Source organism: Rhinopithecus roxellana, chromosome 6, assembly GCF_007565055.1.
Source record: "Rhinopithecus roxellana isolate Shanxi Qingling chromosome 6, ASM756505v1, whole genome shotgun sequence".
In the NCBI taxonomy this organism is placed as follows: domain Eukaryota; kingdom Metazoa; phylum Chordata; class Mammalia; order Primates; family Cercopithecidae; genus Rhinopithecus; species Rhinopithecus roxellana.
In genome coordinates, this window is record NC_044554.1 from 111,642,326 (window position 1) to 111,668,316 (window position 25,991).

Here is a 25,991-nt window from a genome sequence, read left to right on the forward strand (position 1 = left end):
AAGCCTCCCGAGTAGCTGGGGACTACAGGTGTGTACTACCATGCCTGGCTTTTTTTTTTTTTCCCCCTTTGAGACAAAGTCTCACTCTGTCACCCAGGCTGGAGTGCGGTGGCACAATCTCAGCTCACTGCAGCCTCTGCCTCCTGGGTTCAAGTGATTCTCCTGCCTCAGCCTCCCGAGTAGCTGGGATTATAGGTGTGCCACCCCATCTGGCTAATTTTTGTATTTTTAGTAGAGACTGGGTTTCTCTATGTTGGTCAGGCTAGTCTTGAACTTCTGACCTCAGGTGATCCACCTGCCTCGGCCTCCCAAAGTGCTGGGATTACAGGCTTGAGCCACTGCACCCAGCCTAATTTTCGTATTCTTAATGGAGATGGGGTTTCATCATGTTGGTCAGTCTGGTCTTGAACCACTGACCTCAGGTGATCCACCTGCCTTGGCCTCCCAAAGTGCTGGGATTACAGGCTTGAGCCACTGCACCCAGCCTAATTTTCGTATTCTTAATGGAGATGGGGTTTCATCATGTTGGTCAGTCTGGTCTTGAACCACTGACCTCAGGTGATCCACCTGCCTTGGCCTCCCAAAGTGCTGGGATTACAGATGTGAACCACCATGCCTGGCCAGTTTAGAGCTTCTATTTTAATTCTTGAGAAGAGTCTATTTCATAAACTTCTAATATTGTGAGAATTCACAGACTAACCATGCCATATTCAATCTGTAATTTGATATACTAAGACATATTTTTTACTTGCTTAGAACAAAAATTCTCTTTTAAAAAATAGCTGTTATTTTTCCCATAAAATCTACATTTGAGAGTTCCAAGGGAGGCTGATGTGCACTTTCTTTTCAACCTAATCTTCCTTTATTGCTATTTGGTTGATATCCTACTTGTTTAGCGGAGGTATATACTCTTGCAATAGGTTCTGAGGTGAACGGGAAATGTTATCAGAAGTGTGTTGCTTCGTGCTGAATTCCCCTGCTCTATCCATATGAGCTTTCTTCAGACATTGAGTTGCTTAATGAAGATGGGTAAAGATTAAAGACTAAACATCTTGGGGACTGTCCTGTGACCCTTGGCATCTCCCCCTTCCTTCGTATGTGCGTTGGCGGCTCCACCAGTATGTGGTGGGTAAATGAGGGCTGGGCAGGCCCTTGTTGACTAGAGCAGTATCAGAGGAGGTTCAGACATAGGACACAAAGCATCCGAGGTCTGCAAGCCATGTTGATACTTGAGAATCCCACTGTTGATTGTTGTTGGTTTTGAATGAAAGTGGCAGTCTTGAGTTCCCTGTATAGGGAAAGCTGGAGTTTTTCCTTGTGCTCACTGACACTGGTTTTAGGCCTTTGCTCACTGGTTGATATATCTATGGTATGGTGAGCCTAGGATCTTTTCAGAACTATTATCTTCTCTTTTCTATGTTGGATAAAACATCTGAATGTGAACTTTCCACAGTAAGAGTTCTCTTTCAGGCATTTGAGCATTTTGCTGATTCGGCTGAATAAAGCAGAATGGCATTCTAGTGACGATGCTCTACTTATAATTAGCACAGGTGAGCAGAGGCTCATTGAGGTTTTTAGGCAAGTCATGAGGGCTCGTGTGGGACACAAGCTTCTATTATTATTATTTTTTCTTCTGAGATGGAGTCTCGCTGTGTCTCCCAGGCTGGAATGCAGTGGCACAGTCTCAGCTCACTGCAGCCTCCGCCTCCCAGGTTCAAGCAATTCTCTTACCTCAGCCTCCCAAGTAGCTAGGATTACAGGCATGTGCTATCACACTCAGCTAATTTTTGTATTTTTAATAGAGATGGGGTTTCGCCATGTTGGTCAGGCTGGTCTCAAACTCCTGACCTCAGGTGATCTGCCCGCCTCTGCCCCACAAAGTGCTGTAAGCCACCTCGCCTGGCCAAAGCTTCTATTATTTGAAGCCTGTTGGGAAGAGCATTTTTAGGAGTGTAGCCTTTAGCAATGCAATATTTTTCCTCTGTCTGAGGGTAATTGGCATCAGATTGGTCACTTGGTAACAAAATGCTTGGTGCTGGTTCTAAACAGGACCATTGTAGCATAGATTTTGAGGGAATTGGCCCTCTCAAAATCAGTTCCAAAAATTCTAAGGTCACAGTTTTCTGAGAGTTGTCACCATGTGTCCCAGTGGTATGACACTTAGGTTGGTATTTCTCTATTGCTAGTTGTTCAACATCCCCTCATAGAATCATCACCCTTATAACTAGACTCCTCTTGAAATATTGATTAATCCCATCTTTGCAGGAAACAGTGGCTAGGCATGGGTCCATTTCATAATCCTCCTTGCAGGATTTATAGGACTGGGAACACTTTAAACATGTTCATGGCCCATTAAAAAATGCAGATTTCCAGAAAGAAGACCCCAAAGCCAGAGGTGATCAGCACAGGATGTTTCATAAACTTTCTTCAATAAAACTGTAGGAAGAGGGCTGCCCTATTTTTTCACAGAGCTCTGTTTAGTTCTTTAGTTCACATATCCACTGGGTCTGAGTTTTGGGACATATAAATGTACTAAATTGACTGTTTCCTGTTGCACAGCCATCATCTCCTTTTCTGTAACCTGTCCTGGTCAGTAATCACAATACTGCTAACTTGATCATCATTTGGACTTTGAACCCTCTGTGCTATTATCAAGAGGTGTGGTGCATATTGAAATATGAACATCTATTATTCATACATCCCCATGGACAAGGGCTTTGCACAGGAAGCATTCAAGTGGATGAATCTGTTAAATGAATGGATATTTGTTTCTTGCTTAGGACAGCTTAGCATAGGCTGTGCATTTGTGAGAAAGGCTCATGGTTTTAGTTGAATGTTTAAGAACTCCTTCAATTTCTAATACATCAGGTAACAGGAGAGAGAATTCCCTGCATAGAGTATTTTCCACTTCCAGCTACAAATGGAAACTTATGCTCAGTTGAGGGTGTAAACAGCTAATGCATCAATCTTCTTTATTTGAGGAGGCGTAGAAGTCAAATAAAATATAGAGAGGAACCTCTCAACTTAAAATGTTTTACTTGGGAAGCAAGAATTGCAATCTGAAGCATACACAGTCCAGTGGTCTTCAGTATGTCTGAGGAACAAAGAGAAGATTGTGAGTTTTATTAGGAAAGGAAATGTTAGCTATTATTTAGAAAGAAAACTCATTGACCCTGGAGAAGCTTTTGGGAGCTGGCAAGCTCTGATTGGTGAGTTGACTGTGGTAGGTAAAACTAGTCTTAGAGTCACTGCAGGTTGTTTCAGCAGCTACTAGGTAAAACTGGTCTTAGAGCTACAGCAGGCTGTTTCAGCAGCTGGGGCTTGTGGGAAATTTAATTCTTGGAGCAGGTGCTATGTGTCTCCAGTGCTTTTTCCCTGGCTCCTCAACTCAGACGTTGAGTTGCTTAATGAAGATGGAGTAAAGACTAAAGACTAAAAGTCTTGGGGACTGCCCTGTGACCCTTGAATTCCAAGGACCACAGGATTTTATTGGGTATGACAAGAATGACCCAGTTTGTATAATCAGCTTTTGCAGAGGTAAATACATTTAGTCCAGATCATTTTTTATTTTTCTGTTTATTAAACTAAAATAAGTTCAGCAACATAGAAGAATTCCATGACCTCTTTTGGTTATGGGAGCAATTTTATTTGATAGCAAGACCACATTTTAGAACTCAAGAGCATGCCCCAGATCTACTAGGTCCCTTGAACATACTAAGCTAAGAACAGACAGGCAGGCAGAACCGACTAGAATCCCCTCTTTACCATTGTGGCTTCCTGTGATGATGGGAGAAAGGGTTCCATTCAGGAAGTAGAATTTTCAAAAACCCGTCTTGGACAGTGACTCTTGGCAATGGCTGAACAGTAGAATCAGCTGGGATGTTTTGAAAAACCCAGTCATCTATGGGTATTGGGGAGCTGGGAATGTTTGGTTAAGGGTAGAGTATCTCAACGTTGCCTGGAGCCACTGGTTCCTCCTGCCCCCACCTCTTCCCCAGTACCCACCCCCGGACTAGGGACACCCAGGGGATTCTGATTCCATTGCTTCAAGATGTAGTCTGTGCACTAATACATTTAATAGTGCTTCTGTTGTGCAGCCAAGATTCAGAACCAGTGGATCAGAGGCAAATTTTTAAAATAAATATTGCCATCAACACCTAAGGAAATAATTATAACATTTATAAGGAAGCTTCTTGGAAAATGTACAGTCAAGTCTGGTTCCATGGGTTGTGGAGGCTGTCAAATATGTGGAAAGATGAGCGGAGAACACAGAACAAGAAGAAAGATGAAGTGAAATATGCATGAGAGAGAAAAGTAAATAGTCACCAGGGAAAAGCTGAGGAAACATGCTGTGTTTTTAAGTTTTCTAACCTCAGTGATAGATTGAATTTGGGGAAAAACAAGAATCTTTAAAGAAATTCAATTGTCCTCCTTTCCTTTTTCTTCATGCCCAGAAAAGATTAATCTTTTTGACTGCAAGGTACTCTATTATGTGTCTGAGGTTCCCCCCAAAATTTATTACAAACCCAGTGGGGCAAGTAGAAACAAGGAGGGTGATAGAAGAAAATGGAAGACTGCCCTCAACCAGCAGGAGAAGTTCTGGGATTTGCATCGGCCTTCAACTCCCTCTCCCAGTTAAGGGTAGCCTCTTTACTGGCTCCTCAATATTGATCTTAGGACATGCTTTAGAAGTCACCTTCCACGCCAGAACAAATATTTTGTTGGCATCATATTTTCTTCTGCATTCACTTATGTGGCATCTCTCAGCTCACCAGTCTTGTCTCAGCAAGCGTGCCACTGTATATGGGGAAAACAGATAGATGGCATCAATGTATAGTCCAATAAGCACAAACTCTAGAGCATTCATGCACCAGCCTTGATGACCCAGGAAGATTGTATGTGTGTGTATGTGGCACACTGTATACACACGTGCATGCGCACGTGTACACACACACACACACACACAATGTTCATACATCTCAGATGTAAAATACTGGCACCATTGTCCAGCATAGCTGAAGATCTGTTGGATAAGAGCTCCTGTGGGTGCAATCACTTTGACTGCTTGGCTTTCTTGGATATTAAAAAAATAACCACACTGTAATAAAACAGGAGTGCCAAGGATGTTCTGGTTTCCAGTGTGGTGCTACTCATCTGTGAAAATAAAAGGGAATTGCTGGCTAGCCAGACTGGCCACAAGGCCTGTTTGGCAAGGCACCAGCTGGATGGGATGGGACTGCACCGGGTCTCACTATGAGAAGTCTAAGGCTGATCACATTTTCTTCACTGATATTGGTATTTGAAAAGTGGGATTTTCTTCTCTTTTGTTTTCCCTCTCCTAGTGGACTAATGCCCCTATTAAGTCACACACAATTTTATTTTAAATAATTCTCATTTTATGGTTTCGGTCCCATATAAACAACTTGTAGTAAAACCTCCACTAACAGAAATTCAACTACGAACTTGAGCAAACTGGACTAACAGTATCATACATTTCATTACATTAATCTAAAAAATGGTACTTCTAGGGTATGTTCTGACTTCATTATACATTCAGCTTAATATTCTATACCTTCTTGTTCTATATTTTTGGGAAGTGAGAATTAATCATTTTCAAGCGTAAAGGCCATTTTTTTCATTCTTACAAAAATTATTTTGATTGTGGACTACGTTTTCTTTGATAAGGCAAAAATGAATTAACACATTAAAAATTTATCTTTAACAGTCTGGGCACAGTGGCTCATACCTGTAATCTCAGCGCTTTGGGAGGCTGAAGTGGGAGGATCACTTGAGGGCAGGAATTTGATACCGGCCTGTGCAACATGGTGAGACCCCATCTCTACAAAAAATTTTAAAAACTAATTATCCAGGGGCCGGGCGCGGTGGCTCAAGCCTGTAATCCCAGCACTTTGGGAGGCCGAGACGGGCGGATCACGAGGTCAGGAGATCGAGACCATCCTGGCTAACGCTGAAACCCCGTCTCTACTAAAAAATACAAAAAACTAGCCGGGCGAGGTGGCGGGCGCCTGTAGTCCCAGCTACTCGGGAGGCTGAGGCAGGAGAATGGCATAAACCCGGGAGGCGGAGCTTGCAGTGAGCTGAGATCCAGCCACTGCACTCCAGCCTGGGCGACAGAGCGAGACTCCGTCTCAAAAAAAAAAAAAAAAAAAAAACTAATTATCCAGGAGTTGATATTATGTTATGTGGCTGTCATCCTAGCTACTCAGGAGGCTGAGGCAGGAGGGTCATTTCAGCCCATGAGATTGAGGCTGCAGTGGGCCAAGATTGTGCCACTGCACTTCAGCCTGGGTGGCAAAGCAAGACCCCGTCTCTTGAAAAAGCAATATATAAATAAATATACTTATTTATAACAGAAAGTCAAAGATTATCTTGTTAAATGGTAGTTTTCCAGAAAATTGCATTTATCAGACCAAATCATGTCTTGAGCAAACTTTTTACAAGAGGGTTCTGTTTTGCTGTTTTTCTTCCCATGACTCTGTAAATTGTGCACCTATTTTTTAAGATCTCCATCCTTTCATTTCAAACCTAATTATATTGATAACTCACAGTTGTAGAGAATCTATACAGCTACCAAGATAATTTTGTCTGTGCTATGTTATTATGTTAGAACAACCCATTGTATTGGAAAGACCGATATTAGTTCTTTTTGACAGTTGAAAGAGCTAAGATTTTGAGAGAGTATGTGGTGGGGCTGGTTCTTTGAGGAGGAGCTCAGGTGCTGATCCATTTCCAGCTCAGGTTCTTTGCACACTACAATGTATTCTTTCAGAAATTCTCTCCTTTCCGATTGCAACTGGACGGAAACATAGAGCCTGGAAGACGGGAGAGAAAAATAAGAGATCATGTGGGACAGTAAGTCTTCTGCTCTATCCTCATAGGATTTCTAGCCTCTGCTGGAGCACATCCAAGGACTGGAAACTCGTACCATTGTTGACAAGTTCTATTTGTTAAAATGATGCTTCTTATGTACGGAAGGTACATACCTCCATTGAACTTTCACCTACAGTTTTAGCCTGAAGCCTTTTAACAAAAATTGTCTTATCCCTACTTCACATGACAACCTTTCAAGTAAGTTCCAACAGTTGCCATGTGACCTCTTCATAGTCTTTTTTCTAGGGAAAATGTCTCTATTTCTTTCAACTTATATATGAAAGTTTGATCAGAGTAACTGTGAATTTAACAACAAGATACCTTATTTTTTATTCAATCATTGCCATTGTTTTCTGTTTCTTAGCTTCCACAAATTTCTTCCTATTTATTGTTGTTGATTTGAGAACCTTCATACTGGTTTCCACAGTGGCTGAACTAATTTAATTCCCACCAACAGTGCACAAGCGTTCCCCTTTCTCCACCTCCTCACCAATAAATGCTACTCTCTTTGAGCCATTAGTGAACTGATAGAAAACAGCAGTCTGGAGCGAAAAAAGTAGATTGTCTCCAAAAACTATGTGGGTAAGGAGCAATGAAAGAAAGATAATGCCAAGGCAGATACCTGGAGGATGTGAAGCCAAGAGCATCAGAGGAGAGAGTGAACCATCAAGAGGTTGGTTAGTGGGTACAAACATGCAGTTAGAGAGAAGGAATAAATTCTCATGTTCAATAGCACAGTAAGGTGGCTGCAATTACTAATAATTTATTGTATATTTCAAAATAGCTAAAAGAATCTGGGTGCAGTGGCTCACACCTGTAATCTCAGCACTTTGGGAGGCCGAGGTGGGAGAATTACTGGAGTCTAGGAGTTTAAGACCAGCCTGGGCAACACAACAAGACCCCATCTCTAAAAACATTAAAAAGAAAATATGCCAGGCTTGGTGGCATACACCTGTAGTACCAGCTACTTGGGAGGCTTAGGTGCGAGGATTGCTTGAGGCCAGGAGTTCAAGGCTAAAGTGAGCTGGGATGGTGCCACAGCACTCCAGCCTGGGTGACAGAGTGAGACCTTGTCTGTAAAAAAAAAATCATAATTAAAAGAGAAGATTAGAAATGTTCCCAAACGCAAATGGTCAGTGTTTGAGGTGATGAATATCCTAAGTAAACATACATCAAAATATCACATGTACCTCATAAATATGTATAATTATTATGTATCAACAAGAAAATGAGAATGCGAATGTTGAAACAGGCGGAAAGATATTCATGTAGAGCCTTTGGGAAATGTTAGTCACTGGACATGGGAGGAAGAAAAATGGCGCTCTTCAGTTGCAGTGTCAGAGGCCTTCCACAATAAGCAGTGTTAACTGGCAAACAGGGGCTATGAGAAACACTCACATGATGAAAACCAGCCTAATTTCTACTGGAAACTCAGGTCTCACCTGACTTACCACTATCTAAGTTTGCATAGTCACCTCTCAAAGTGTGAGCATATTTTCTGCGCTTTGCTGGTTTGTATACAACTTTTATTCAGATATCTTTCACTCTAATAAGTAGTTCCTTGCATTCTGAATAGTTGGCTTCGTGAAATAACTCACCATTATTCAGTAAGGGAAAGGCGAGAGACAAAGGCATTCGGCTTCCATTAGTGTTTGGAATTACAGCCACAGACAAATCAAGGGTGAGTGAAAACAAATGCCCTCCTGTAGCTGCTGCTGGTATTCTCCCCACCTTCTCTCTCTCTCTCTCTCTCTCTCTCTCTCTCTCTCTCTCTCTCTCTCTCTCTCTCTCTCTCTCTCTCTCGCTCTCGCTCGCTCTCTCTCGCTCTCTCTCGCTCTCTCTCGCTCTCTCTCGCTCTCTCCCCCTCTCTCCCCCTCTCTCCCCCTCTCTACCCCTCTCCCTCCCTCCCTTTCTCTCTCCCTCCCTCCCTTTCTCTCTCCCTCCCTCCCTTTCTCTCTCCCTCTCTCCTCTTATTTATCTCCTTCTCTTCTTCCTTCTCCTCTTCCTCCTTTACCTCCTCCTCCTCCTCCTCCTCCTTCTCCTTCTCCGATTACCTTAAGCCAAATGTATATTCTTACCTGGGTTTGTGAAATGCCTACCCTTGTTTTTACATTGGGAAACTTAAGGAAGCTGAGCCAAGCTCCCAGGACAGTTTGATCACCTCTAATCATACATTCAGCCATAACTCAGGCTGAAGGAAATCATTCATTGGTACTAAAGAGACCTGAGGAGATAACTGACAGAGGAATGCAATGGATCTTCTCTCTCATCCACCTTTTGTCATTTGTTTGATTTTTTTTCTTGCAATATGTTTTATTCTGGTCAACTTGGCCGGAATGGTGGTAAATGCTGTTTTTATATGTGGACTTACTTGAAAAACTGATCTATCTTAGTCGTGGACTTTGAATATCATTAAAGTTCTCCAAGGACCTCGCAAATAGCTGCTTGCAAAACACAACAGTTTAATTTGGTCTCTCACTGCTGCTTAGCTTCTGAGAAACATGTTGTGCTCAAAGTGCTCAAGCATTAATTAAAATCGAGGGCACTGAAAGTATCAGCACCCACTGACTCCAGGTGAGTGTGAATGTGTGTGCATAGGCAGGTGCACGTGTGTACTCACATGCGTATTAATGCTTAGGAAGCTGAACTTTGCATCTTTCTCATTAAGAGTTGAAGGCTATTATCTAAGCATGCAAGCAAAACCTGTGATAGAATTAACTTGATGTTGATTCTCAGTTTGATTTCTGAAGATAAACCAGAGTCATTTCTACTCTGAAATATTAATATATTCCAGAGAGTGGTTCCCAACGTGATGTAACACTAGACCTGCATTATCAGCATCAGCTGGAAGTTTTAGAAGAACAAAATCTTGAGCCCACTCAGACCTACTGAATCCGAAGCTCATAGGGTGGTCGATTCTGATCTGCATTAAAATTCAGTTCTAAATGTGTCTATTCGCAAACTCTCTGTGGTGAAGTACCAGTGGTTTCATTTTTGTGTTTAAAATTTCCATCCCATTGTGGCTCAGCACTTTCTCCCATCTTTCTGTTTCTTTTTTTCTGAGCCCTCCAAACTTTTTCAACCTCTGCCCTAAATCTGCTCTCACATTTTCCAGTATCTTTGTAGCAATGCCCCACTCCTTGGTACTAACTTTCTTAGTCTGTATGTGTTGCTATAAAGACATACCTGAGGCTGGGTCATCTTTTTTATTTTGCTTACGGTTCTGCAAGGTGTACAAGAAGCACGGGCACCAGCATCAGATTCTGGTGAAGTCCTCAAGCTGTTTCCACTCATGGCAGAAGGTGGAGGGGAGCCAGTGTGTGGAAATCACATGGCCAGAGAGGGAGCAAGACAGAAAGGAAGGAGGTACCAAGTTCTTTTTAACAACCAGTTACCCAGGGAATGAATAAACGGATAACTGACTCATTTCCTGGAGGATGACACCAAGCCATTCATGAAGCATCTGCCTCCATGACCCAAATGCCCCTCATTAGACTCCACCACCACCTCCAACCTTGGGGGTCAAATTTCAACATGAGGTTTGGGGGGGATAAACATCCAAACTATAGCAGCCCCCAAGAGCTGAAGATGCCATGTCTTATTTTTTATCTTCAGCCTTATCCTTAGCATGCTTTATGGTAGCAAAGAGGTCTACAAGCGGTGGCCCCAAAATAATTTTACTTTCTTACTGTAACCTTTCCATTTTAAATTTGATTCACTATAAAGTGTTTGCTTGGGTAGAATTAGGGTCAAAGAGAAGTCTTTCATTTTAGAGTTTTGTTATTCAGGAAGAATTGGGTATTTTCATACTTTAAAGTTTATTTTTGGCTATGATTACTTACAATGGTTCATTTTTTACAGACATCTAGGAAATGTTAATTACTGCAGATAAAATTCCCAATTCAAAAGCCAACCACAAAGGCTTTTCTTCTTCTTCTTCTTCTTCAATATATATAATAAAGGAGATAATGTTAAAATGCTCTTATGCAAATTTTAAAATTCCCTAGTACATTAACAATGCTAATGACAGTTAATGCATTCCTGAAGCTTCTGTGTGATCCAAAATATTCAAAGTGCTTAGAAATGTTTTAGGACCACCCTGCAAATATATGGGGAGTAGAATTTTGTTCATGGAAATTAGTTCCTTGAAAATAGATTCAGTACCAAATTTAAGAGATGAAGAAGAGCTGAAAAGTCAGTGTAGTGCAGTACAGTCATCTGCAGATAAAGGTCGAAACCCTCTTTTCCCAGACCACCATAATGGGTAGGTACAGAATCTCAGAGAGTCACTGCAGTGTGGTTGGAAGAGGAAATTGTCCTTCATAAAGCAAGGCAGAGGAAGGTAAGGAGAAAGTGGAATTAGATTGATCATGAAGAAACTTTCTCTTGCTGATGGTGATGTCAGCTTCCACCAGGACTAACTTCAGTGAGCACAGGAATGGCATTGCTGTTCAGTAGGGTTATGCCCTCAGGTGGAATGACAGAAGACAGACCCTTGTTGTTCCTTTGCTGACCTAGGGAATTCTGCAAAGCAGAAATATGAAGAGCGAGGATGCTGACTCTTTACAGACAGCTTTATTTAGGTGAATTCAGGTTGTTACATGGTCTTGTCACAAGTGCATCTTATTCCAGAAGTTTTCTGACTACTTCAACATGCATTTCTTCCCTTCTTTCTTCCTTGAGCTCCTTAATATTAAATGCAAATGAGGGGAGGCATGTTCAACTTACACTAAGGTTTAGTTGAAGCAAGAATGCCCTTTGTGCACCTACTGGAAATTCCCTTGTGGAATCTTTATAGTAAAACCTATTGGGAAAATATAATTGAAAACAAAATCTTCTCCCAACCTAGAAATCCTCTCCACAAAGGTAGCAGAGAAAGAGAACACTTTTATTATTTGAATAAGCATTAAACCAGGATGGTGATGCACATCACAGACAATATGCTAAAATATTACAAAGACAGAATTCTCTTATATAGCCAGGCAGATGCAACCCATTAAATACATGTTTTCAAGATAAACAGTAGCTCACCTTTAAGTAAGAGGATTTGACAACATCATTTGTCAAACATAGTTCATCCTAACTTTACTAGCTGCTTACTGTCTTTATTTAGAGGGGGGGAAAGCCTCTCATATCTTCATGATAGAAGGTAGTTTTGCATATTAGAGCAAATTGTCCACCAATGTTAGGCTCCAGAAACTGGGAGACAGGGGTTCTGTCTCCTTTGATGTTTGCATTTTAAAAAGATGGTTCCAGATCTTTGGGAACAAGATCCCTGGGTCATAAAACTGACAAAGCCCTCCCTATTTAGTCTTCACAAGGATGCACTTCAAGAGATGAAAAAAGTGCTTATAGACTGGGTGTGGTGGCTCACACCTGTAATCCCAGCACTTTGGGAGGCTGAGGCGGGTGGATCACCTGAGGTCAGGAGTTCAAGACCAGCCTGGCCAACATGGTGAAACCCCGTCTCTACTAAAAAAAAAATACAAAAAATTAGCCAGGTGTGGTGACAGGTGCTTGTAATCTCAGCTATTTGGGAGGCTGAGGCAGGAGAATCGGTTGAATCCAGGAGGTGGAGGTTGCAGTGAGCCAAGCTTGTGCCATTGCACTCCAGCTTGGGCAACAAGAGTGAAACTCCGTCAAAAGAAAAAAAGAAAAGAAAAGGTGCTTATAATTACAAGTTTTCTAAGGTAAAGCTCAAAGAAAAAGAAGAAAAAGCTTTCTTCCTGATTTTCAACAGGAGGAAATGTCTTATTTCTAGTTTGTATTCGTCCTTACAAGCCAGAGCATTCAAATGAGTAACCTCTACAATAGCCAGCAAAGCTACAGACACCCAGCAAGAGGGGCTGGAGCTTGTCCCAGGCTTGCAGATGCTGAGTGCTTCAGATGTTGACACAATTTAGCCAAAATTGAGGATCAGGAGACTGCCAAGGACACTAGTGCTTGATGGAACCATTCCCTCTTCCAAGAATTTAAGAGCAAGAAAAATACTCAGCCATATACTTGGAGCAGTGGCTTTCATATTCAAGACTAAGAGCATTTGGGTTCTGCAGGATGTGGGATGGAGACATGGCTAAGGAGCAGCAATAGGGGTGATTGGAGCAGCCACAGGGGTGATCAGGCCTGAAAAACCTGCTACTCAGAAGCCTTTCTTCCAATAGTCATTGTTTATTCACTGCTTAGCAAAGAGATCAGCACTTTGCCTGCTGCATCTCACAAAGCCCCCCAACACCCCTGGATGGAGGTACTAACATCTTTACTTTTCAAATGAGGCTTAAAGAAGTTAAATGAGAAAACTGCCCAGATTCACCTAGGTAGTAGGTAGAAAATCAGTATCCCACTTAGATGTGTGTCACTGTGTCATCTTAAGAGAAGAGATTAAGCATTGGGCTTGCTAGACAACAAGGATACTCTTCAACATATAAAACATCTTATTCAATAAAATATTCTTAATGCCCTATTGACTGAGGTCGCATTGAAAGCATTTGGAAGCTTATCCAATGTTTCCATTCTCCGGTCTCTACTTGTGACTTTGCTTTTTATTTTCTCTTCTGTGCTGGAAGTGCTGGAAAGCACTTCATCTTTTGTCTTTTCAGTTGTTGAATTTAGGTTCCATGATTAAGAGTTGTGTTGCAGCCGGGCGCGGTGGCTCAAGCCTGTAATCCCCGCACTTTGGGAGGCCGAGACGGGCAGATCACAAGGTCAGGAGATCGAGACCATCCTGGCTAACACGGTGAAACCCCGTCTCTACTGAAAAAAAAAAATACAAAAAACTAGCCAGGCGAGGTGGCAGGTGCCTATAGTCCCAGCTATTTGGGAGGCTGAGGCAGGAGAATGGCGTGAACCTGAAAGGCGGAGCTTGCAGTGAGCTGAGATCCGGCCACTGCACTCCAGTTTGGGCGACAGAGCGAGACTCCGTCTCAAAAAAAAAAAAAAAAAAAATTGTGCTGCTATTGTGTTCAGTACTTTATTCTCTTTCTGTATCCCAGGAAGTCAGCAACTGGGCTCCATCTCCTACAGAAGCAGGGAGATGACTGTGGGTTGAGGGGCTTTTGGGGGTTTTCTAAAACTGTCAATCATCCTATGTGTGACAAGCAGAGTTTCCTGTGTCTCTGTTACCTATGCTAAGGAGGGGATGGGAAAATATTTTGCTAACTAGCGATCTAAGATGAGGTTTTTTATTTTTGTTTCGAGATGGAGTCTCGCTCTGTTGCCCAAGCTGTAGGGCAATGGGATGATGTTGACTCACTGCAGCTTCTGCCTCCCAAGCTCAAGCAGCTGTACTGCCTCAGCCTCCCAAGTAGCTGGGATTACAGGCACGTGCCACTATGCTTAGCTAGTTTTTGTATTGTTAGTAAAGTCGGGATTTCACTCTGTTGGCCAGGCTGGTCTCGAACTCCTGAGCTCAAGTGATATGCCCACCTCAGCCTCTCAAAATGCTGGGATTACAGGCGTGACCCACTGCACCTGGTCAGTTATTCTTTGATTCTCCTCCATCATCTTTCAATTTCTTACAGTTGGGGCATTTTCCCTGTTCTCAGCACCCTAATCAGTATAGACCAGGACAATGGGAGAGGGTAAACCTGAATTCCTCCAACTCTAATGACTTTATTAAAAGACTTGAGGGGGAGGGTAGAAAGGGTATAGTGGTAACAGTGAGCACTTTGAATCTCACTTACCCTAATCATATCTTGAATGATTGAAGGAGTAATGGGACCCTCCTTACTTCTTACTTCTAAATTCTCACTATTCATTGAGCGTCTCGTATGCAGGCACTGAGATACCTCAGTGAATAAAATATAGTCCTCCCCTTCCTTCTTGTGTCTTCCATTCTAGTGGCAGAAATAGACAGTGATTACACAGCTAATTATTTAATTACAAGTCTAATGCATTCTGCAAAAACATTGTAGGGGCCAAGGGAAAGCTTCTCCTTTGTCTTCTGAAGGTTCACTGAAAATCAACTGATGAAAGACAGGTGAACAGGAGAAAAGGCTTACAAATTTGTTTTATCACAGTTTTACACATGTGCTTTCAGAATGAAGACCCAAAGATAGGAGTCTGTCCATTTTTATGCTTAGGTTCAAGAAACTATGGACAGCTGTGCAGACACGGGATTGGGCACCAAGGGTCTGATCTAATGCCAGTACGCTGAGTGGGAAAACCCAGTGAGATCTGATCATCTAGATTCTTCTTGGCCGCTCTGCAGAATTCCTTCCTTCTGGGCATGAGGAAGCACCCTTTCTGCAATGGGGGTCTTATGACCCACAGTTGAACAAGGTAGGTCAGGTAATTTCGTTATGGTCAGTTTTTATACAGAAAGGCGGGGGAAAGTTGGAGTAGTAGTTTTAGGTCTTATGGCTGGCTTTTGGGAGCAGAGGATCTGATTCCTATGACTCTGCTGGGGAAGAGGGTCCTAGTTTCTCTGGGCAGCCTCAGGAGAAAATGAGGGGACAGAAACAGAAGGGCAGGAGGGGGAGTGGGGAGAAATGTTTGCTTCTGAGGTCTTCATTTTGGGTTATCATTTTCTGGGCCCCAGCAAAAGCAGATTGAGATGATTATTATTATATTAACATAAGCATTGTGGTCTAGGTTTGGATGTTTCTACAAGGTGTTTCGAAGCGCATGACTCTGTGAAAGATAGAATGGATGAGAGAGATGGTTCTCTCAAATTGTTAATCCAAGGCAGAATTAAAAAAAAAATCATGATTAAAGATGTTTCTTAAAGGAGATAAAATTAGTATGTATTGGCAATTTGCTACCACAGTGAGGTGTTTAAAAAGAAAAAAAATAAATGAAATGAAAAATGAAACCTGGCTATCTCTAACTTGCGAAGCCTGAGGAATAGAAGATACTTCACTAAGCAAAGGCAGAGGACTCCCTTGACTAGGTGTAAGGATGTGCTCTTGAGATGCTGAGGACGAGGAAGTCCGTGGAAGCAATGGGGAGGACCAACACATGAGCAGCATCTGCTTTGAAAAGTGGAGACTGAATTGCGATTTGATCCTGGGAGCAAACACCAAAGAACTTAGAGCTAATAATAGCGAAGCCGTAGGAAGAACAGCAACAGAGAAGCTTGGGTGGAAGGACTTCTAATACATAAAAGTTGGAACAAAATAAACCAAGGAGACAAACAGAAGTGTTACACGGGTTTTCTTTATAAGTGAAATATATTTTAAGAGCACTAAAGGGCCTTTGAACTCAGCTTTTATGAAGAAATCTGTTTCAAGGTAGAAGAGATATGTTGTAGGTTTCTGTTGAATTCATAGCAAATACCACTAGCTAAGACAAAGTTAGTACTTAAGAGCTAAACATTCTTTTTTATTTTAATTATTTTATTCTTATGGATTTAGGGGTACAAGTGCAGTTGTGTTATGTGGATATAGTGTGTAGTGGTGAATCACATCTGGGCTTCTCGTGTGTTCATCACCCATAGAGTGTACATTGTACCCACTGCATAGTATATTATACCCCACACCCCTCCCACCCTCCAACTTTTGGAGTCTACAGTGTTGATTATTGCACTCTGTATGTTGCTATGTATCCATTGTTTAACTCCCAATTATAAGTGAGGACGTGTGGCTTTTAACTTTTTAATTTCTGAGTTAGAGTCTCACTTTGTCTCCCAGGCTGGGGTGCAGTTGCATGATCTTGGCTCGCTGCAGCCTCGGCCTCCCAGGCTCAGGTGATCCTCTCACCTCGACCTCCTGAGTAGCTGGGGCCACAGGCACATCTTACCATGTCTGGTTAATTTTTGTAATTTTTGTAGAGTCAGGGTTTCTCCGTGTTGCCCAGGCTGGTCTCAAACTGCCAGACTCAAGCAATCCACTCGCTTCAGGCTTCTAGGGTGCTAGGATTACAGGCGTGAGCCATTGCTCCCAACCCCAGTTTTTAACTTTTTGTTTTCTAGCAATTTCACTAAGGATAATGGCCTCCATTTCTGCCCCTCTTGCTGGAAAAGACACGTTTTCATTCTTTCATATGGTTGAGGAGTATTGCATCGTGTGTATGTACCACATTTTAAAAATCCAGTCATCCATTAACGGACACTTAGGTTGCTTCTGTGACTTTACTGCTGTGAATAGTGCTGCAATAAACATATTAATCAGGTGTCTTTTTGATAAAATAATTTATTTTCCTTTGGATAGACACCCAGTAGCATTATTGGTAGATCAAAGTATAGTTCCATTTTTAGTTCTTTGAGAAATTTCCATACTGTTTCCCATAGAGGTTGTATTAATTTACATTTCTACCAATAGTATATAACCATTCCCTTTTTTTTTTTTTTTGTATCCTTGCCAACATCTGTTGTTTTTTGACTTTCAAATAATAGCTTTCTGAGTGCTGTAAGATGGTATCTCATTGTGGCTTTAATTTGCACTTCTCTGATGATGAGTGATGATGAGCATTTTTTCCTATGTTTGTTGGCCAAGAGCTAAGCATTCTGATGGCTTTGTGTTGATCAAATCACAGCTGGATTGTTCAGTTTGGGATGCCAAATACAAAGAGGGGTAGACAAACTGGCCTTCATCCAGAAGAGAGGAATCAGGACCACGAAAGATTAGAAGTTGTATTGGGAAAGGGAATTTGAATAAATGATGTTGTCTAATCTAGGTGTGATAGCTAATTTCACGTGTCCACTTGGCTGGGCTGCAGTGCCCAGATATGTGGTGAGACATCATTCTGGATATTTCTGTGAGTGTGTTTTGGGTGAGATGAACACTGAAATCAGTGGACTTTGAGTAAAGCAGTTTACCTTCCCTGGTGCAGTGGATCTTGTCCCATCAGCTGGAGGTCTGAAGAGAACGAGAGACTGACCTCCCAGGAGTAACGGGGGAGTTCTGCAGCAAACGGCCTCTGGGCTTGAACTACAGCACTGGCTTTTCTCTGGGTTTCCAGCCTGCTGGTCTGTCCAGATTTTGGACTTGCTAGCTCTTATAATCTCATGAACGAATTCCTTAGTATAAATCTTTCTATATGTGTGTGTCCATCCCATTCATTCTGTTTCTCCTGAGAACGCTGACTGATACACTAGGAAAGCAGAGGCGTGGGGTGGAAGCATGGCAAGTGTTTTTAGGTATCTGGAGGGCTTTTAAGGAAATAGACACAGATTTGTTTTCTATGAATTTGAGAGACCCAGATCCCTGGATTGAAATTTAGAGGCTGGAAGTTTTTTGCTTAATTGAAAGAAGACAACAAGAATTGATACATCAATCCTATTCTTTTTTAGCTGAGTGTGAGATGCAAAATTCACAACATTGAATTTATAGCTTCAGTGTATCACCACTTGTGCAAGGTACTGTAGAATGGATTCAATGTGCCTGTTGGGAATTAGAATTATAAAGAATTTTGAAAGTTTCTAGTCTGTTATTGTTTCTGGTAATGCGTGCTGTGAAGGGTTAAGAAACATTTGTTCATTCTACAGAGGATGAAACAACAGACTTGGTCAAAAAAGTATAGTTATGGTCCTTTTAAATGGAAAAATTGAGACCACAGCTGGATAGGAACGAAATCCTGAAAACAGTGACAGATTCAGTGTTTGGTTATTTTAATACTACTCACTTGTAGACATGGATGGAAAAATGCAGATAGTAGAGTACCAAAAAATACCTATTGGAAGTACAAAAAGAATGGTAATTAAATGATTTCTACAGGCAAACAATACAGAGCTTATTCCAGAGAGACCTCATTTTATGTAGCTCTTTTACTGAAAATGTGGCATGTATTTTTCTGTATTAATTCAATATATTTCAAATGAACTAAAAACCTGCCATCTTCAAGGATTTCATTGTAAGATTCCTTATGAACACTGTCATAAAATGAACAGTTAACTCATTCAATTTTTTGTGAATGAAAATATGAATGGTCACATATTGAATTTACTTTATATATTTTTTTTACTTTTTTGAGACAGAGCCTTGCTCTGTCGCTCAGGCTGGAATCAGTGGCGCGATCTCAGCTCACTGCAACCTCCGCCTCCCAGATTCAAGCAATTCTCCTGCCTCAGCCTCATGAGTGCCTGAGACTAAAGACATGTGCCACCATGCCTGGCTAATTTTTGTATTTTTAGCAGAGGCGAGGTTTCACTATATTGGCCAGGCTGGTCTCGAACTCCTGACCTCATAATCCACCCATCTTGGCCTCCCAAAGTGCTGGGATTATAGGCATGAGCCACCGTGCCCAGCCCTGAATTTACTTTCAAAGGGTTATACATGTGTTGGTAAACAGCATCAAGAAATACATTCCTTCTATGTTATGGGTGTTTTAATTCTTTATGTTTGTCCCCAAAAGATTTACTTACAGATCTCGATGATCTTGGGTCTTGAGTGGGCGTGCTGAGGTTCTACCTCTGGGCAGGAAGGTAGGTGTGAAGCAACCTCTAACAGCTCGTGCAGAACATTGCCCCCAGGTTAGCACCAGTGCAGCACAGTTCAGCAAAGCAGGGGCCTGGCATTGTTGCAGAGCAGGGCCACGCCCCTCCGTTCCGGGGCGCTTGGAGCAGTTGGTGTTCCTGCTCCTGAGTTGTTTTTATTGGGGGACAAACATGCTTTTACATTTTTCTATCTCGAAAAAAACTTAAAAACTCACAAGACAACTTCCCTGATGTGCCCTGTACCCCTCCAGCTACCAGTCTTTCCCTTGAATAACCTGGTAGTAAAATGCCACTATTTTTAACTCCTCATTTCCTCTTAAAACTCTCCCATCTGACTTTGGTTCTTACCACTGCATGGAAGAATTACCTGTCCACATCAAAAATGACCTCCTTCCCACCATATTCAGAGGTCAGTTCCCACTTAAGTTGCTGAAGGAGATCAGGAAATGACACCCCAAAATATACTGCTTTGGACTTCAAACTCCCCCAGTCACTTGGGGAACAGCAAATTCTGGGAGGAGCTTTCTGAGTACCTCTTACCTACAAGACAGATCCTTCAGAGGGGACACAATTGTCATGAATCCCCTCCCTAGAACCTCATCAACCAGGGACTGCTGGCTGATATCATAGGAGAGGATATTGGAGGCTGACACTGCACCCAGACAGGTTTTTGTCTCAGGCTGTCTTCTGTACTGCTAAGGGGCCATTCACCTGCCCCAGAAATCATTTACTCTCCCCTAAGTTGCCTACATCCACCCTCTCTTTCCTATGGAGAGGGTATATAAGCTTCTAGATGTCTCTGAGTTTCGAGTATTCATTTTTCTTTTGTGATGCTCCCAGGAATGTAATACATGTGTATACTTTTTCTCTTGTTAATCTGTCTTAAGTCAATTTAATTTGTAGCCCAGCCAAGGAACTTCCAAGAGTGGAAGGAGGCCATTTCCACCCCTCCAGGGCCTGCTGGCAGCACTTTTTTGACTTCTTTTCTTTTCTTTTCTTTTTTCTTTTCTTTTCTTTTCTTTTCTTTTCTTTTCTTTTCTTTTCTTTTCTTTTCTTTTCTTTTCTTTCTTAGATGGAGTCTCGCTCTGTCACATAGGCTGGAGTGCAGTGATGCAATCTCATCTCACTGCAACCTCCACCTCCCAGGTTCAAGCAATTATCCTACCTCGGCCTCCTGAGTAGCTGGGACTACAGGTGTGTGCCACCATACCCAGCTAATTTTAACCACCATGGAGGGTCACCCTTCCCTCCATCTCAGGTATTGCTCGTTTCCTTTATCCTATCCTGGCTGCCTCTCCAGCCCAGGGCTCAAGCATCATTCTTCTGCCTTTTCCTAGATGACCTCATTCATCTTAGTAGCTTTAAGCAGAATTTATGTTCTGAAGACTTCCAAATTTGCATCTCAGCCTCTAAGCGTCAGGCTTTTATACCACATTTCCCCCAGACTTCACCTCTCATGTGCCTAATGGGTCATAAAACCCAGCAGAGCCAAAACAACTGGGTTCACCTCCTCCACCGCTTTCTCCCTGGGCTTCCTGACCTTGGTGCACAGAACCATTGTTCATCCTGATATTCAGGCTCTGAAGCTTGCAGGGACCCTTGGTTTCTTTCTTCCTTCATAACTCACAGCCAATGCCTGCATCAACAGCAGCTCTGGTTTCAGATGCATCACTCTGACCATGTCTCCCCTCCCTCAGGGGTCCCAGTTTAGTCAGTGCCGTCATCCTTTCCTACCTGGACTGCAAGTGGACTCTTACCTGGCTTCCCTGCTTCCACTTTGGGTCAGAGATAGATCATGTGTCCTGAGAGACAAATCATGAGCCAGAATGATCTTTTTAGACACAGGTCAGATTATTTCACTGACTAGCTCTGCAGTCTGCTAGGACAAAACCATATTTCTTATTGTGACACTGGCTGGCTGCTGTAGAGGCCTCCAGCCTGACCCCTGGCCTTGCTGGGGTCCCAGGGTCACATTGAGCCTTATTGAGTCCCAGCTCCTTTGCACCTGCTTCTCCTTCCCTGGAACTGTCTTCACCCAGATGTTGGCTTGCTCTTTGTGGAGTGCTCTTCCTGTAGACCTTCAGACTCAAATCATTCTCCACACTCTGTGCCCCTTCCCCGGTATCATGATCCCTGCTCAGTCGCTCGCCGTCTACACCCTTTCCTTTCCTTGAGATCATAGTGTATGTTTATTGGTTGGCGTGACTATTATCTATCTCCACAGCTACGATGTCGGCTTCACTCTCAGGGATCCTGTCCTGTCTCAATCACGTTTTGTATCCCTTGTAGGTGCTCTCTCAAATTTAGAAGGAATGAATTAATGTGGGGCAGGAGTTGTTCAGAATAGGATTCAAGACATAAAAAACTTTTGGCTCCCCACTCCCTTCCTCTCTTAGTTTGCAATGGAAAGTGATTGCAAGGCGAAGATAGTACAGATTGGTAATTTGGTAATCACTGTGTCAGTGTGGCTCACAATGGTGGCATTATCACATGCAGATTAATAAACTGAGGTCACAAGAAGCTGCTTCTGCATGCAGAGAATATAGGAGGACTGAGATGCATATAGTGTTATATTACGGTCACCAATTCGGTTACAATGCTGTTAGGTTTTGACACCTATTTTTAAATAATTTTCCTGCTACATCTTTTTCTTTTTGCAGGAGGCACCACTTTAGTATAGTTGGTGCAATGGCTGTCCATTAAAATCTTAGCAAGGTGATAATCCAAACCAGATGCTGTATAACCTATGCTGGTAAAAGTCCCAAAGTACTTACCTGAAAACTTTGGGTTAAATTAGGAATTCAGAACTTTTCAGAATTCAAGAAGCTAACACAAATTGGTTTTTATTATGTATTAGGTAACACCCCCAGTGGTGTCTGAGGCACCATCCCATAAACCCATAAACCCATTGTAATTTCTGCAAAAAAAAAAAAAAAAAGTACGCTAAGTAGAATCAGTAAAATTACCAATGGCTTCATATCAGTAATTTTTGCCACTGAAGAAGTTCAGGGCAGAAAAGATTTTGTTTCCAAATGAGTTTTAAGGAGCTTTATTGGATGAAATTATTGAAACATCAAAACATATACACACTCAAATAAAATGAACAGGAGCCATTGCAAAGGATGCAGAGGAGGTGGCCTGACATCAGCTGAGAGGGGAGGTCAGAGAGAACCCAGGGAGTGAGAGCTTCATGAAAGAGATGCAGCTGGAGTTGCACTTTAGTTGAAGGACTCCTCTGCAAAAAGCTGAATCCTCCCCAGCCTGGATCCAAATTCTCTTTCCTATTACATTTCAGCTGCCAAAATAGCTCTTTGAATTTGGTGCTTAGAAGGATTTAGAGATACTAAAAATTGCAGCATTTCCTACAGTGCTATTTGTAAGAGGAAAGCAATGGAGGTAGAGAAGTGGGTTGTTGAGAATAATAGGGTGAACTTGAAAGAGGAAAAGATGAGGATTAAAATAGGGGCAATCTTCCTCATACTGAAATTTCTCAAATTCAGTATTCTCTAAAGAGTTGCACTCTAATTTTTCTTAAGGGGGAGAAAATTAAACTTTCCAAATCATACACATACACAGACACACACACACACACCTGTATTTTGCAGGGAGGAATCGCCGAGCTGTTAGGGCCCCAGTCATCAGGTAATCTCTTTGGCCTCCTCATTAACACTCTGATCAGCCCCTTTGCAGCCATTCTAACTTAAGAAAAATAGTAAACCTCTGAAATAGCCTTAAAAAAGTTGAGTGTAAACCTCTTCAGTTTAGCTTTTGAACATGGTATCTATTGAAAACCCTATTATGTTAGCTGGTAACCAAGGATGGAGGTCTCTTCTCCAGTAGTAACTGTGTGTAAAGGTTTTTATACTTAGGACCGTGTTTAGGAGTTGTGATACATTTTCTTTTTATTTATTTAATTTTGACATAGAGTCTCATTCTGTGGCCCCGACTGGAGTGCAGTGGCATGATCTCAACTCACTTCAATCTCTGCCTCCTAGGTTCAAGCAATTCTCCTGCTTCAGTCTCCTAAGTAGTCGGGACTACAGGCAAGCACCACCATGCCTAGCTGATTTTTGTACTTTTAGTAGAGATGGGGTATCACCATGTTGGCCAGGCAGATCTCAAACTCCTGACCTCAGGTGATCACCCACCATGACCTCCCAAAGTGCTGGGATTACAGGCATGAGCCACCGTACCTGGACAACATATCAATTGTTTGGTTTGACCTAGCTTATAATAAAATAACTCTTACAACAGAGATTCATTGTTTCTTCATGTTTCTGTCAGCTGCATTTAAGTACCATAAAGTCTAAAAATTGGATAAAAACATATTGACTGACCTTAATTTCTACCTCCCTGGGACTTGGTTCTAGAGCTGTAGTTTGGACCACCACTAAATCTGTCTTATCTTTTTTCCCCTGATAAATATTCAGTATTTGAGGAAATCATCACATCTCCCTTTAGCATTCTTTTGGCAAGGTAAAAGATTACTGGAATCCAGTTTTGGGGACCATTGTTAAACTTTGCTTTTTCAGACCGTAGAAACATGTTGAAGTCTTGCAAAGGAGCCCTTGGCATAACTGTGTGACTAGATGTGCTCCACAACTCTAGAACATGATGATGTTCCATATATGTCTCCATCTTAGTAAGAATGAAAAGAGGGCTTGGCTGGTGCTGGTTGGTTCTCATTTGCAATGCAATACCAAAATCTTAACATTTGAAATTATATAGTAGAAATATGGACTTTCTTATGAATGCCAAGAAACTGGTTGCTTCTCCTATCGTCTGAATAGCCAGAGAGAATATTTGCACTTACTATTCACTGAAAACTGACTTATTTGGTGATATGGTCTGGCTGTGTCCCCACCCAAATCACATCTTGAATTGTAGCTCCCATAATTCCCACATGTTGTGGGAGGGACCCGGCAGGAAGTAATTGAATCATGGGGGCGGGTCTTTCCCATGCTGTTCTCATGATAGTGAATAAGGCTCACAAGGTCTGATGATTTTACAAGGGGGAGTTTCCCTGCACAAGTCCTCTCTTCCCTGCCGCCATGGAAGATGTGCCTTTTGGCTTCTGCCATGATTGTGAGCCCTCCCCAGCCATGTGGAACTGTGAGTTCACAAAACCTTTTTTTCTTTATAATTACCCAGTCTTGAATATGTCTTTTTCAGCAGGTTGAGAACAGACTGATACATTTGGCTAAGTCAGATCCTAAGTCCAGGAATTCTCCAGTTGTCCATACCTTCCCTGGAGCTATATGTTTATAAAGAATTTTCGCTTCAGGAGGAGCCCTTTTAAGTTGTAGAATTGCTTTCTTCTGACCACAGCCCTGTTTTTGAGGGAACGGCTTTATTGAGTTATTGTTTGCATAGCACATTTCGAGTACAATTCAATGAGTTTTAGCATATTTACAGAGTTGTGCTACCATCACCACAATCTAATTTTATAACACTCACTGCATTCGGAAAGGAAACTTTGTCCCATTTCATGAGCTTATTTTGAATGTGGATCTTCTTGGAAAAATAACGGATTCCTCTTCTTTACAGATAAAGACATCAACATTCAGAGAGATTGAGACTGCCTTTGTTCTTTATTCCACAAGGCCCAGAGTGCATCACCCGAGAAAGCTCTCTGACCATGCATGGTCAAGTATAAAAGAGGGTACGAATGCTAAGCTAGTGTTACATGATTTTTTGTCTATACGGTGGGGCTCGCCCCCCCCATCTCTCCCAGCCTCATCCATAATTGGGTCTGAACTCTTGCTTTTATTTATTATTTAAAATTTCAAACTATTTTGATGTCGTCTAGCTAAAATTGCTAATGCCCTTTTTAAGCTTTACTTAAAGGGATTTAACTGTTCCGCAGCAGAATCTTTTCTGCTGTACATGTGATTTCCCTTGGAGGAAATGAATTCTTTCTTATAAGTGAGTGTCAAGGGGAAAGCACAGAACATCAGCCTTAAAGCTTGAGTCAGGGACATATGATTTCAGATCCATAAGCAGAAATCCATCCCCCCCAACAAAGAACCTTCTAAGCATTCCATAAACTTGTCCTAAAGTGACTCTACTGTGTAGCAGATCAGAGAAACCAAGTTTCTGACCCATTTTCTGACATCCTAAAGGATATCTAAGGACCCAGTGATGACACCCCCAGCCCCCAGCTCCTACCCCCATGCGGAGCTGTCTCCCATTCATCGTCTCTGGATCATGGTGCAACTTGCCACTCCAGGAAGATCCACACGTGAGATAAACTCATGAAGTGGAACGAGGTTTCCTAGGGCCATGTCCTACTCTCATTTGAACGACCATAGTTTTAGCAAGATCTTCTTTTTAAGAACAGTTTGCTTCTTTCTGACACCAAAGTGAAATTGGTAGAAACAGAGAGAATCAGGATCAGAATTAAGGAGACGAGATAGCTCTGGAGGCCTTTGAGGACGGTCAGTCCCAGGTGAAGTGAAAACAAAGCAAGGGTGGCAGTGGCTGCTACCTGGGGGCAGAGATGCTGGTTGCTAGAATGGCACCGGGAGTACAGAAGGTCATCTCCTGCCCCTGTGACTTGCTGATCCCAGGCTGCATGGGTGTGAAAGGTTCTGATGCTACTCTTTGTATTTTTTGGTGGAGAGACAATGAATCAGCATTTCAAGCTACAGGTAAAATAAATAGTATGTTTAGACATGTCTTTAAAGGATTAATACTTCAGAATTTGAGAAAGCAAAATTAGTAAACCCAA

The 25,991-nt window shown here is 42.1% G+C and overlaps 1 protein-coding gene across 5 annotated transcripts in view; it reads left to right on the plus strand.

Moving 5' to 3' along the window:
- Positions 1-25,991, plus strand: part of DPP6 (dipeptidyl peptidase like 6) — a 1,166,688-nt gene that overhangs the window by 128,139 nt on the left and 1,012,558 nt on the right. The window lies entirely within an intron of this gene.